The 12,987-nt window shown below is 47.3% G+C and overlaps 1 protein-coding gene across 2 annotated transcripts in view; it reads left to right on the forward strand.

Moving 5' to 3' along the window:
* The first annotated feature begins 1,058 nt into the window (after positions 1-1,058).
* The window catches only part of PLA2G4A (phospholipase A2 group IVA), a 67,494-nt gene continuing 55,565 nt past the window's right edge, over positions 1,059-12,987 (forward strand). The window contains exon 1 of one of the 2 annotated variants that reach the window (XM_059854567.1): positions 1,059-1,136. The gene's annotated coding sequence lies outside the window, so the exon portion shown is untranslated. Of the gene's footprint in view, positions 1,137-1,220; positions 1,363-12,987 lie in introns of those variants that run through there. The other variant, XM_059854568.1, reaches the window with a different exon arrangement.

The following is a 12,987-nucleotide window of genomic DNA, read 5'->3' on the forward strand; positions in this document are numbered from 1 at the left end:
CTCAGGTGGAAAATGCTTTTTTGGGTTTTAATCAAAGGATCATGGAATAGTTTGGGTTGGAAGGGACCCTAAAGCCCATCCAGTACCACCCCCTGCCATGGGCAGGGACACCTTCCACTGTCCCAGGTTGCTCCAAGCCCCATCCAGCCTGGCCTTGGGCACTTCCAGGGATCCAGGGGCAGCCACAGCTTCTCTGGGCACCCTGTGCCAGGGCCTGCCCACCCCCACAGGGAACAATTCTTTCTTAACCCAAACCTGCCCTCCTTCAGCTTAAGGCCACTCCCTGTTTAGCAGGAAACAATGCAGCAAATAATACAATACAATTTAGAAAGAAATTTTCCAATTTTGGTATATTTCAAAACACTTCAATTTCAAATCTATTAAAGCAAAACAGAAAAAATGTGAATGAATGAATGAATGGAAGGGAATTCTAAGGTAATCACCACAAAGGGCGAAAGTGATAGAATGAATAATGACTTAAAAGTCCACTTCTTAGATGGAAGTGTAAAGTGGACCAAAGGGGACTGAGTGGTCAAGCAACACCTTGGTGGACCTGGCCGAGGTTCACAGGGCACAATCACCGCTGTTTCAACACCCAATCTTTTCAAAACCAAGAGTGTGTAAGTGAAAGTGTTACACGTGCAAATGTTCACGAGGTACTTGAAGAGCATGAAAGTGTTTTGTGGTCACACCTGCTGAATCAAACACCTTGAGAGAGGCATATTCCCACAGTAACATCCACCGCCGCCGCGACAGCAAGGGCATTTTAACGCAAGGGATATTTTAATGCAAATTCCATTTATTTGATTACTATTTTCTACCACATCAGTCGGTCGCTCCGGCTCCGGCCAGGCGCTCCCCACGGCAGCGCCCGGGTGTCCTCCGTCCCCTCGGCCCGGTCACCGCAGCGCCCGGCGAGCCGGAGCGGCCGTAGCCCCACTGCTGTCCCCTCTCACGGCCGCTGTCCCCTCACACCCCCTGTCCCCCTCTCAGCTGCTGTCCCCCACGGCCCCGGCCGCCGCCTGGATCCTCCTTAAGAGGCGGTGGCGGCGCGGGCCCCTCCCCGCCCGGAGCGCGGAGTCGCCCGCGGCGGGAGCGGGAGCGGAGCGGGACGCGCCCGGCGGAGCCCGGCAGCCGTAAGCGCGGGGTGGGAGCGGGGGGGTCACCGCGGCCGGGCGCGGCTGCAGCGGTCGCAGGGCAGGCGAGGAGCGCTGTCGGGAACGGGGCCGGAGCGGAGCCGCCTGCGCGGCGGGACGGGACGGTCCGGCCCGGGGACGGCGGAGCCCCTGCGGGGAGCAGTCCCTGTGCGGACAGCCCCGGCCGCGCCCGGCCCGCTCCGCTCCGCGGTGGGGGCTCCGAGAGGTACGGGGAGGCAGCGCGGGGGAGCGGGGTGGGAGCGGGACCCGGGGTCCCTGCGCAGGTCCCCAGCTCCATCCCCGGCCGGGGCGGGGGTGCGTGCCTGGCCCCTGTCCCCGCAGCTGGCACGGGCAGGCGGTGAAGCAGTCGGGCGTGCGAGCTGTGGGGAAGTGCGGCAGGGCGGCTGCAGAGGGAACATTTCGCAAAATGCTTGCGAGAGCAGCTTTTTTCTCGGGTCCGATGTGAGAGAAATGTAAGAGTTCTTGGTCACGGCCTTTAGCAGGTTTATGTTCACTTACATTGGTGTGATCACGGACCAAAGTCACGGAATGGTTTGGCTTGGAAAAGACCCTAAAGCCTGTCCAGTCCCACCCTGCCCTGCGTAGGGACACCTTGCACTACCCCAGGCTGCTCCAATCCCGGTCCAGCCTGGTTTCCATGGGGCTCCCTGTGCCTCTTTGGGACTGCCACACTGACAGGTGCGGGGCGATTTGCTCTGGCCAGCCCTGCTGCACCTGTGCAACGGTGCTGCCCCAGCGGTGGGACCAGTTCCTGTGCTCCCCCAGCAGCTCCGGGCTTTGCACTGGGCTTTGTCCCCTTCCCTGGGGAGCTGGAACTGCTGGGGCTGGCTGACCCCTGCCCAGAGCTTGACCTTGTGCGTTCACTTTGGGGAAAATCCCTTTGGCCGCCTGAACTGCTGAGTGCGGAGTTTCCCATGTGGATGACGGGTTGCAGACTCCGGGTTACAGCTCCAGCCCCAAGGGAGGAGCAGTGGTGTGGGTAGGACCTTTAACTGCAGTGCGTGTTCCTGGCAGAAGATGCTGTTCTTCACCTTAGTAGGGTGAGATGCACGTGAAGCTGTTGATGCATGGGATCAGCTGCTTTGTTGTTACCGAGAGTTGTTCAGCCTGCTAAGGATTCCAGACAGAAAGCATGAATCTAAACCTGACATGCTTATTTTATTTTCTTTTCGTTAGTGAGAAGTTTTAAATATAAGGTGTAGAGATAAATGCTCTTCTAGGACTGTCCTGTCTCCAAATCTTCAAGTTGGCCTTGTCTACCTTTCTGCACTCTCCCGTTCCCCTGTGGCAGGGATCCATAACAAAAGAGAAATGCAAGTATTGATTTGTGCTTGAATCACATAAATTAACCTCTTCGTGCATGGCCAGTCAGTCTGCACTGGAAAAACACCATTTTGACTCTTGGCACCAAATGCTGTTTATGACTTGTTTTTTCTTAAAAAAATTAGGAAAAAAGCAAAAAAAAAAAAAAAAAAAAAAAAAAAAAGGAAAAAAAAGTTATCCAGTGCTGCTGCGTCACTAGAGTTGCATATTTGATTTCATCTTCACCTGAATATGTTCCACTCAACATTTTTATCATGAGTATAATTTTCATGGCACTTTGAATAGGTTACTTCTGCCAGTTGGCCTAAACCATCTAGAATGGGAAATATTTCAGGTTTTACCATGGTTTTTCCCTTCAGTTTGTGAATTTTCATCCTACAAAGGGGAAAAATCATGAGCACTGAGTATTTCCCTCAGAGATATTCCTGCAAAGCCATTGAGCAAACTTCACTGACACTTTGGATAACCTCAGTTCTTCTGACAATGCCAAGGGCTGAAGCCAGTGCAATGCAGAAACGACCTTCTGGGTGCACATTGCTGCAGGAGTAATGGGAATGGCTCTGTTGGAGTCTTTGAATTGATGTGCAATATCCAGGGATGTGGCAACCTCAGTGACTTCCATGTAGGTTGGAACAGGACAGCCTTGCCGGTGGAACTGGAGACTTGGGAACTGTGAATTCAAATCACATGAAGTTAATTGAATGGCTTGGGATGGAAAGTACCAGGGATAGCAACAAATAGCATCCAGAGAAGGAGGTGTCTCCTCCTTGTACCCAGAAGTCCAAGTATATTAAAACTGACTACAAAATACAAGAAAATACTTAGTTTTCCTTGAAAATTTCTAGCTCAAGAGGTGAAAGCTCACAGTATGGTATGGCCTGTGGTGAATGTGGAGTTGAGAGATTACATCCCAATTTATTTTTTACCTGACACATAACACTGCTGTGGAGCAGTCTCCCTATCCTTCAGGGCAATATCCTCTGCATCTGAGGAAGGGGAGTGGCCTTGAGGGAGCAAAACTGAATTCTTAACTAATTGTTTAGTTGACACTGATGAGCAAGTATGTGTTAACAATATTGGTGCCTTACAGTCTGGACATGATTTAAACTATAAAAGCAGGTCCTTCCCTACAGCTGTGGTTTAGCTAAGGATTCAGCTTCCGGTTAAAGCCTGAGGGCCACTCATGGGACACACTTTTAATCTGAGTTTGCCCCTGGTCTGGTTTTATTTCATTTGTCTCTTTCCAAACAGAAGCTCCACATAATTTGTGGAAGAATTTGATTTGCTGGGCAGGGGCAGCAGGATCCTGCTGTGAGGTGATGAACCCTTGTCTGGGTTTGCTGTGGCGCTGATATAACTGTGTCTTTCTCAGTAGTCTGAAAAACAAATATCAGAACCTGCCTTGGTAATGGAAATTACCTCATCACTGCCCTAGGTTATAATAACGTGATGTAGTAACAGAATACTTTCAAAAGAATTCTTCCTTTTTTAAAAAGAAGGAAAAAAGCAGCCCCTCATCACCTTGGTATTCAGACTTTCCTGAGGATTTTCATTTACTGTTTACCTCAGAGAGATGACCCAGATTTCCTGAGTGTACCAATTTCCAGTAGCCTGTGTGTCAATGTCTGGAGCAGAGTTACTCAGACCATGAGGCAGGGATGGGAGGTGGGCTCTAGGACAGGGGAAAGTGGTCCCCAAAGCAGGACCAAACTAAGCACCAAAATTTCCCCATAGATTATGGGGAAACAAAAGGACCTAGTGAAACTTTAAAATTTAATTTAAACTTTAATTTTTTAAAATGAAAAATATTGTGGCAATACTGCAAGTGAGAATTCATTGACTTTTTTTAGAAATACCTATTAGTTCTCCAGTTGTGGAGGTGTCCAGGGCCAGGTTGGATGGGGCTTGGAGCAGCCTGGGCTGGTGGAAGGTGTCCCTGGCCATGGCAGGGCTGGAACTGGATGGGCTTTGAGTTCCCTTCCAACCAATATCACTCTGAGATTCTGTGCTATTATATAGAATGGCACAGTTTATGTAAAAAATAAGCCAGCAGTGTTGGTGAGGGGAAAATATCAGCCATATATTGATAGATGTACAGATTTAACTCATTTTATCATGGGTTCATTATGGGCTGCCAGCAGTGGTGCTTCCTCAGCCTGTGCTGGTCCTGTCTCAGCTGGCAGCTGTGCCAGGGAACACAGACACTGCAGCTTTTCTCCCAGGTGTTTTCCTTTCCCAGAGTGTAGGCTGTGGGCATGACACTTCGATCTCACAGCCTACTTCTGCTGCGTGCTGGTAATTCCAAGACTCTCAGCACATGTAGGGAAGGATAGTTTTGGGATCTGGACTGACAAACAGCCAGAGTAGGAGTCAGTGTGGGAGTGTCCCAGACTCTTTAAGTGATCCCTGGAGGAAAAGCAGGTGCTTCCATGATAAAGTCCATGTGATTCCAGACGGATATCCCTCAAAGCACAGAGATGATGCTCTGGGAGTGCCCTTTGCTCTGTGCAAGAGGCACAGTCTGGAGTTGGTGCTGGAGCTGGAGAGGTGCCTGTGGTGCCTCTGAGCTCTGGGCTGCTGTCCAGGCTGCACAGCTCTGCTGGCAAGCTCTCTTTAATTGTGATGTTTAATCTCCTTCCAGATGAGTTGGTAGCACTGGTGACTTGGAGGGAAAGCTACAGAGCTGCTTTTTCTCCTGCTAACAGCATTACTTCAGCTTAGGATGCTGACAGTATTTAAAAATACAGCTAAGCCTGCAAACAAAAATAATTTTCTTTCCAGCTTCCCTAGGAAGCAACTTTAGGAAGGAGACACAAAACACAGGGTCAAAATCATCCACATACACAAGTTCTGAACCATTTGAGATGTATCAGTCGCATCTGTGTTTTTTTGTGGTTACTTGATAGTAAAGCTGTTGAACTGACTCATTTTTGATATTCATCTGGTATTTTCCTTAGAATGATTTCAGCATAAATCAGTAAGACTCTAATTTCTTTTCCTATTCGTATTATCAGTGCTCCTATGCTTTGCCAAGATGGGTATGAATGTGCACTTCTACAATAAATTATCCTTTTCTATTTACTGGGATTATAAAGGTCCTTATTTATGCACACATACAGATCTTATAATAAGATCTGTACAAATGTGTATTTCTTGCAGTAAGGGGCAGTCCCAGCCCCCAAGGGATTGCATTTTATTATGCAGGAAGGACAGGACTGATAAGTGGAATGTTGGGATAGGTGGAGTATGAATTGGATGCACATGTCCAGGCTGTCTCATCCCATCTGCTCCATGGCCTTGGCCAGACTATTAAATAGAAATATTTAGCCTTACATATTTGGTGTGAAGTTACTTTTGATTTGGTGGTGCTTCCCTGCCCCTCTACCATGTCTATTTCTCAAGGGTAGAGATTATAAATAGGATTTAATTACTAAAACTGTGTTTCTCCTGCATTTCACTTACTGCACTGTCAAGTGGATGTTAAAAAGAAATTCCCCCAAGCAGAGGTTTCATTCTGTCCCATCTCAGGGGAAAGCAAACGGCACCTGTGGGTGATTGCACTGAAAAGGGAGCAGCTCTGGCTGTGGCATGCACCAGCACTTTGCATGCTCCATCCCAAAAACTGTGCCTTTGGACCTCACATGCAAAACTGGAGCTCTGTGCAAAGCCAGCAGCTGCTGCCTGATCTGGCATTACTGGGAGGAACAACATAAAACTACACTTTGGGGAGAAGGTGGTTGTGGAATGTGAGTAAATGGAAATTTTATATTTGATCCTCTTGTGTTCTGTTTTTCAAAACTATAATTGAGAATTTTGAAAGACTTTTGTGGCACATCTGTTCTTTAATTTAATCAATATGGGTGTGTGTTGAAGTCAACATTGCAATAGTGGCCATGTCTTGTCCTAGACAATTTCTATAAAATACAGAACTAACTATTCATGTGCTGCTGTTCTGTTTGAATCCTTTTCCTCCTTAATCCAAGCAGAATGGATAATGAGTTTCTAACCACGGCACTGAGTGGAACACCCCTTTATCTCCTGATAAAGGCAGGACTCTGTAATTTTCACAAACCTGGTGGTTTTGGACAGTTGAATTGTGAAGAAAAAGTCATTTTTCCTGTGTAACCAAAGCCCTACAGCTGTGACTTAAGGACAGTGCTGATAAAAAACTTAACAAAAATGGGAACAGAGCTTGTACAGCATCTGAGAGGAGGGTGCTGGGAAGCAGGTCCTGGCTTTCCCTAAATCCAGAGTGTTTTTAGGGGTGTGTGTTTGTTTCAGTGATGGTACTCTCAGACTCCCTGCTTTTCCCAGGCACTGTGAGGTTCCCTTAGGGAGCTGCTGTGAAGCCTGTGCTGATGGTAATGAGAACCAGCTCTTTGCTAATGGCAAAGCCTGCCAACATCTTGCATTTCTCTGGCATTTTCCACTTGGAATAGGACATGTCCACACAGGTTTTTTTGGTGAGTGATTGCGTTCAGCTGGGAGGCGCTTCCAAGTGTTATTTTGCTTTTTAAACTGAAATTCCTTTTTCCAAGAATCTCAAATTCATTAACTCATTGTGCTATTCAATGAGCTCTTCAACTCCCCTGTGGCCTGGAGAACACAGGTTAAAGTTTTATAAGAGTGTTTTTGATATTGAGAAATTATATTGGATATTAGGAAGAAATCCTTCCCTATGAGGGTGAGGAGGCTCTGACACAGGGTGCCCAGAGAAGCTGTGGCTGCCCCTGGATCCCTGGCAGTGTCCAAGGCCAGGCTGGATGGAGCTTGGAGCAACCTGGGATAGTGGGAGGTGTCCCTGCCCGTGGCGCAGGGTGACACTGGATGGGCTGTAAGGTCACTTCAAACCTTCTATGATTCTGTGAAATTAATTGGCTTCTTCCAAGGCATTAAGTCAGATCTGAATCAAAATCACCATCTGAAAGGAATGGTGTGGGCAGGGCAAGGTCTTTCTACCCCAGCTGAGGGACCTTTCCTGGCCACTTAGTGGCTGTTTTCATTGAAGTGCTGTTTTTAGGGTTAAACTCTTTTTAAACTGATGTAGTTCTCTTCTGATAACTTTGTGCTTTGACAAATGGACATTTTCTTTATAGAAAATCTTCTTGAAAAGCGGGCAAACACCTGCACTCTGTGCTCTCTGCCCTGTAAAGTGTCAGTCATTTCCCTTTCACCACAGAGCCAACACATCCATGGGTGTTTCATATGCTGAGAGAGAGTTTGAGTTGGCAAGGGAGGGAGTAAGCCCTTGGTGTCTTAAGAAATAGTTAAATTAGAAGCTTAGGTAGTTTGGTAAGAGAGTAGTCATAGTTCATTTTAGTTTCCTGAACCAATCCCCTGTGCCTCAGAGAGGAGCATGAAAGTCCCCCTTGTGTCCCAGATTTTGCAAAGCTCTTTTAACAAGGGGGTATGTAAATTTGGGGTTTCTTCCTCCCTTTGATTGCGGTCCTTTTACTTTTGAAGTCACTGTGGCTCCTTAGTGATTGAGAGTTACTGTATCACACTCCTGAAATCCATGTTTAAGTTGCTGTGTTTTTATGGGCTTTGTTACTTCTGTGGGTTTTTTCTGTTTTGTGTAACCACTGATGGAATTTATGTCCTGGTATGTAAATTACACATTTTATCACATTACAGTAAAGAGAAATTAGTAAAGAGAAATTTACTTTTTTTGCTTGTCATAGGGAAAAATTTCCAAAAATTGTATAAAGATGTTGTTTTCAGTCTTGATCCATCTCCAAAGCCTTAGTTGGGAATGTTGGGCATTTATTTGTAGTGGCTTCAGTCCTTCCCTTCATCCTCTCAGGGAGTGACTGTGTGTCTGTGTGAATAACAGGTGATAGTTATCTAAAAACAAAGATTTTAGACAACCTGACCCAAAGCTTTACTCCTAAATCAGCGGGGGTGGCACTGTAGCTCTTGCCACAGCTCGGTGTTCTCCCTGTTGGCACTCTGGATCCATCTGGAATGGTGGGGCAGGAAACAGAAGCCCTTGGAACAAAGTAGGAGCCAGGCCTGGTTGGCAGGGCAGGGCTGGCAGAGCTGCCCAGGGAGCAGAGAACTTGGGGAAGTAGTGAGACCACGGCACAGGAAGAGGAAGGAGCTTGGGCTGGGGCAGTGAGGTGCCGCTCCCAGTGTGGTCTCCGAGCAGGAAGGTGCCACTGCTTGCCCTCTCCAGCAGGACAGGAGGGTGGAGGAGAGCCCTGCCAAGTCTGGTGCAGAAAATCAAACCCTTGTGCAAACGCTGTGCCAAGATGAGGTTGCCTTCAAACACAAGCTGGCAGCTCAGGAGCTGCTTGCTCCTGAGAGGTTGGGGCTGCCCCATCCCTGGAGATACCCAAGACCAGTGTGGATGGGGCTTGGAGCAAGCAGGGATAGTGAGTGGCATCCCTGTGGGTGGAACGAGATGGTCTTTAAGGCCCATTCCAACCCAGACCAGTCTGGGATTCTGTCTAACAGCTCAGATCCAGAGCTGAAGGTCTGCTTTGCCAGAGGTTTGGCTGTGTGGAGCCAGGTGGGGCTTGCTCCAGGTCTGGCTTTGCTCAGCAGCCAAGGGTTGGATACAAGACAAAGATCACTGTTATGGAAGTACTTAATTTCTCCTCTCAAAAATGTAATATATGTGTTGGGCATGTCTATGTTTGTCTTTGTGTCTGTGTGTAAAACATATATTTATGTTACTTACTCAGACTCCAGCTTGTCAATAGCCATGAACTATTTCCATATAAATTTTACTCTCAGCATTTAAAGAGGCTGAAAAATGTCAGCGTCAGAAGTTTGTTCATCACTACTTTTACTAGAAAGTCCAGACAGATTTCCTTGAGTCACTCCAATTTTGTCATGCTTTAAGTGTTGCGACCATAGAGACCAAAGGAAGTGTGGCACAATTGTCCCCTTGGCTGCAGACAGTGACCAGAGCTCGTGTTTGGAGTGAGGTGCCCAAAACCAGAAAGTTGAGTCACATTGTGCAGACATGCCGAGTGGGAGATGACAAAACATACCTTGTGAGTGCAGCCCTTCCTCCACCATGGCAGTGCCAGCAGCCTGGCTGGGGTTACAGCCTGTGCCAAAATGCCAGGAAATCCCCAAAATTGATACCAACTGAACTGAAAAAGAATCAAAAAGATATTGAAAGGAAATATTGAAGTACTGACCTTAAGGTCAGCTGAATTTGTTTTACTTGTGTTGCTGACCAGAAGCTAGCTGTTAAATTTTACCAGCTTGTTCCATTTTTAGCCATTTGTTGGGGGTTTTGTGTGAAACCGCTGCATAACTGTAGTGCAGAAGGGCTGTCAGCTGCCTCAGTTGAAGCCTGAGTGCATCAGGCACCTTTGCATGTTGGATTCTCTCACAAAACCCCATAAATACTTACATGAAAGCTTATTCTAATGTTTTCCCTGGAGTTTCTGTTTTTAAACCATTCCTACTTTACAGCAGGGAAGCAAAAGAAGGGGAATGAAGGTGTGGATAAGTTAAAGATATGCAAGAACCAAATCCTCATGATTTTTATAATCTTTAAAAGGCATTGGCTCAGAAATACTTAGAAGTTGGCTGAGCTCAGTGCTGTCCCCAAGGAACAGGGATGGGTTTGGAATGAGATTTTTGGAGGCTGACTCTAGAGCTCTAAATCATGCAGCAGCAGTTCTTGCCACGGTACCAGTGAGGCTTCTGATAGGGGGATCCTGAGGTTTTGACAGGCAGCAGCTCTTGACCACAGTGCAGCAGAGCAAGTGGAAAGTTTTGCCAATGCTCCAGGTAAGAAAGAAAGGCAGGGGAGGTTTTTTCCCTTCCTTTCCCCACTTCACATGAGCTTTAAAGGAATATAGTCAACAAAAAGCTCTGCGCAGTCAGGTGTTGCAGTTGAGATGTCTATCTTTAATTTTAGGAGTTCTTGCATAAGTGTTTGCATTCCTGGCAAGACTTTGGAAGCTGCCACTGGCAGTGAATTTTTCCATTTCAGAGAGCCTGGCTCTGGGTACTTGGGGCACCCAATATCTTGAAATTCAGAAGTGAGCCTTAAACTGGGTTTCCAAAAGTGAAAATACCCTTAAAAAATAACTGTCAAACATTCCTGGAAGTATCCAAGGTCATCTTGGACAAGGCTTGGAGCAACCTGGGGTGGTGGGAGGTGTCCCTGCCTGTGGCAAGGGGTTGCACTGGATGGGCTTTAAGGTCCCTTCCAACCCACATCATTCCAGGATTATATGATGGGAAGTTTATTTGTGGAATAACTAGGTCCCAAATTCTTACTGTATAGAAATCTTGGGCATTTTCCCATCTGCTTTTCCTAATTGCACTGTGCTCATTGTAAATTACCTGCAGAGGTGGGTTTGAGCAGTGCATTCTGATTGGTTTAGGTCTTTATCCTAATAATTGTTTTTAATGGAACTTCTGTCAGATTTTTCACGTTCCTCTTTGTTTCTTGGCTTTCTTGCTGGAAAACAAGTGAGCTACTTCCCACATAAGCCTGACCCACGCGGTGGGGATTACTGGTCAGCTGCCTGAGGTTTTTTGACCAGTTTTGAGACTCTGCCTTGTGGCTTTGATTTCTGTAGCAAAGGATAGTGACTGTTGCCATTTTTAAAGAGTATTCTTGGCATCTCTCAGCTGAGTTTGTTGTTCTTTCTCAAGGCTGTTTTTTATTTCCAGTGCAATTTCATTTAAGTAAAATATGATGTTGAAGAACAGTTATTTAAAGGTATTAACTCAAGGAGCTCTTTCATTCCTTGAATAAATGAGCTCCTTACTTTGAATTTACTCATTTCCACTTTGACATCCTTCTGTGAGTTTGCCATACAGTGAGTTCACATATGGGGGCATGGTTTTTCTCATAACCTCACAGGCTGTTGCAGCGAGTGGTTCTTGTTAAGTCCCCTTTGCGTAAGCAGGATAATTGTAACATAAACCATTGTGCCCTGTATCAGTTGCCTCTTCCTCAGACTTGCAGATGCTGTCTGTGGGGAAACTCCAGCACTTGGCTTGGTTTTCAGTCCAGGGAACTACCATGGCCAACGTGACACAGGTGTGGGGATTCAGGCAGAGATGCTTTCAGCCTCTTGAATATTCCTGTTGGGGAGGCCATTCCTTGCAGAATATAAGATAGGGAGGATGTTTTGAATCCAGCCTAATTCAAGTTTATCAAAGGACCATGTCTGATGCCCTTGACTCACCAAGCCTTGCATCGTGTATCATGGCCTGATAATTTTGCAACTTCTGTCTGCCTCACTTTTTTTGGCCTCTAAAGTAGCTTTCACCACTAGAAAAGGAGAAACTTTACATTGGTGGTAATTGTTGGGACTTTTCCAGAGTTTCAGCCCTGCTAGAGTGTTTACAGCCCTCCCTCCACTGTTGCTGTGTCACCTATACTTTCAGTAATTGTTTACAAGTCATCTTTAAAAAAAGATTCACAATCTTTTCATCTATTACCTCCCCTATAGCAGGAAGTCAGATCTTAAAATCTCCTGTCTAGCTATGCTGTGTCAACATCCTTGACAAGCTTCATCTCACAGTGTCCTCCAAAAATGTAGCACAAAGGTTGAACTTTTTGCCCTTCTGCTCAGAATCCTTCCTCCCACCCATACTTCCTTAGCAAGGCATGGGGAGAGCAGTCACAGAACTACAGAGTCACTGGGCTTGGAAAAGGCCTGTGACTGATCCCTACCTTGTCACCAGCCCAGAGCACTTCCTTGGACACCTCCAGGGATGGGGACTCCACTATGGGCAGTCCATTCCAAAGTCTCACAACCTTTTCCATTAAGAAATTCCTTCTGATGTCCAACCTGAGCACAGTTTTAGGCCGTTCCCTTTCTTCCTGTCCCTGTTCCTGGGAGCAGAGCTTGACCCCCCCAGCTGTCCCCTCCTGTCAGGAGTTGTGCAGAGCCACAAGGTCCCTCCTGAGCCTCCTTTTCTCCAGGCTGAGCCCCTTTCCCAGCTCCCTCAGCCTCTCCTGGTGCTCCAGACCCTTCCCCAGCCCCGTTCCCTTCCCTGGACATGCTCCAGACCCTCAAGGTCTCTCTGGCCATGAGGGCCAGAACTGGACACAGCACTCGAGGTCCCTCAGCAGTGCCAGCACAGGGCACAGCCACTGCCCTGGGCCTGTGCCCACACCAGGGCTGGCACAGCCCAGGGGCCATTTGCCTCTGCTCCACCTGGGCACACCTGGGCTCAGTTTTAAGTTCTGTCTCCAACACTCCCAGGGCCTCTTCCAGCTTTCCAGCCACTCTTCCCCTCAGCCTGGAGCTGCAGGGGGTTGGGGTGACCCAAGGCCAGGACCCAGCACTTGTCCTTGTTGAGCCTCATCCCCCTGGCCTTGGCCTGTGTGTCCACTTGGCACGTCAGCAGAGCATCTACTTTTTCATTTGTGGTGGAAGTGAAGTGATGGGTGCTCTACATGGAGCAGAGGTAATCCCTCCTCCTTGTGTGGGAAGCCCTAAATTAAGAAATAACATTACTGTGATTTTCCAGGATGCTGGACAAAGTCATGTAGAAACAGAGTATTTGTTATTTCTGT

This window comes from Haemorhous mexicanus, chromosome 9, assembly GCF_027477595.1.
Source record: "Haemorhous mexicanus isolate bHaeMex1 chromosome 9, bHaeMex1.pri, whole genome shotgun sequence".
NCBI classification, from domain to species: domain Eukaryota; kingdom Metazoa; phylum Chordata; class Aves; order Passeriformes; family Fringillidae; genus Haemorhous; species Haemorhous mexicanus.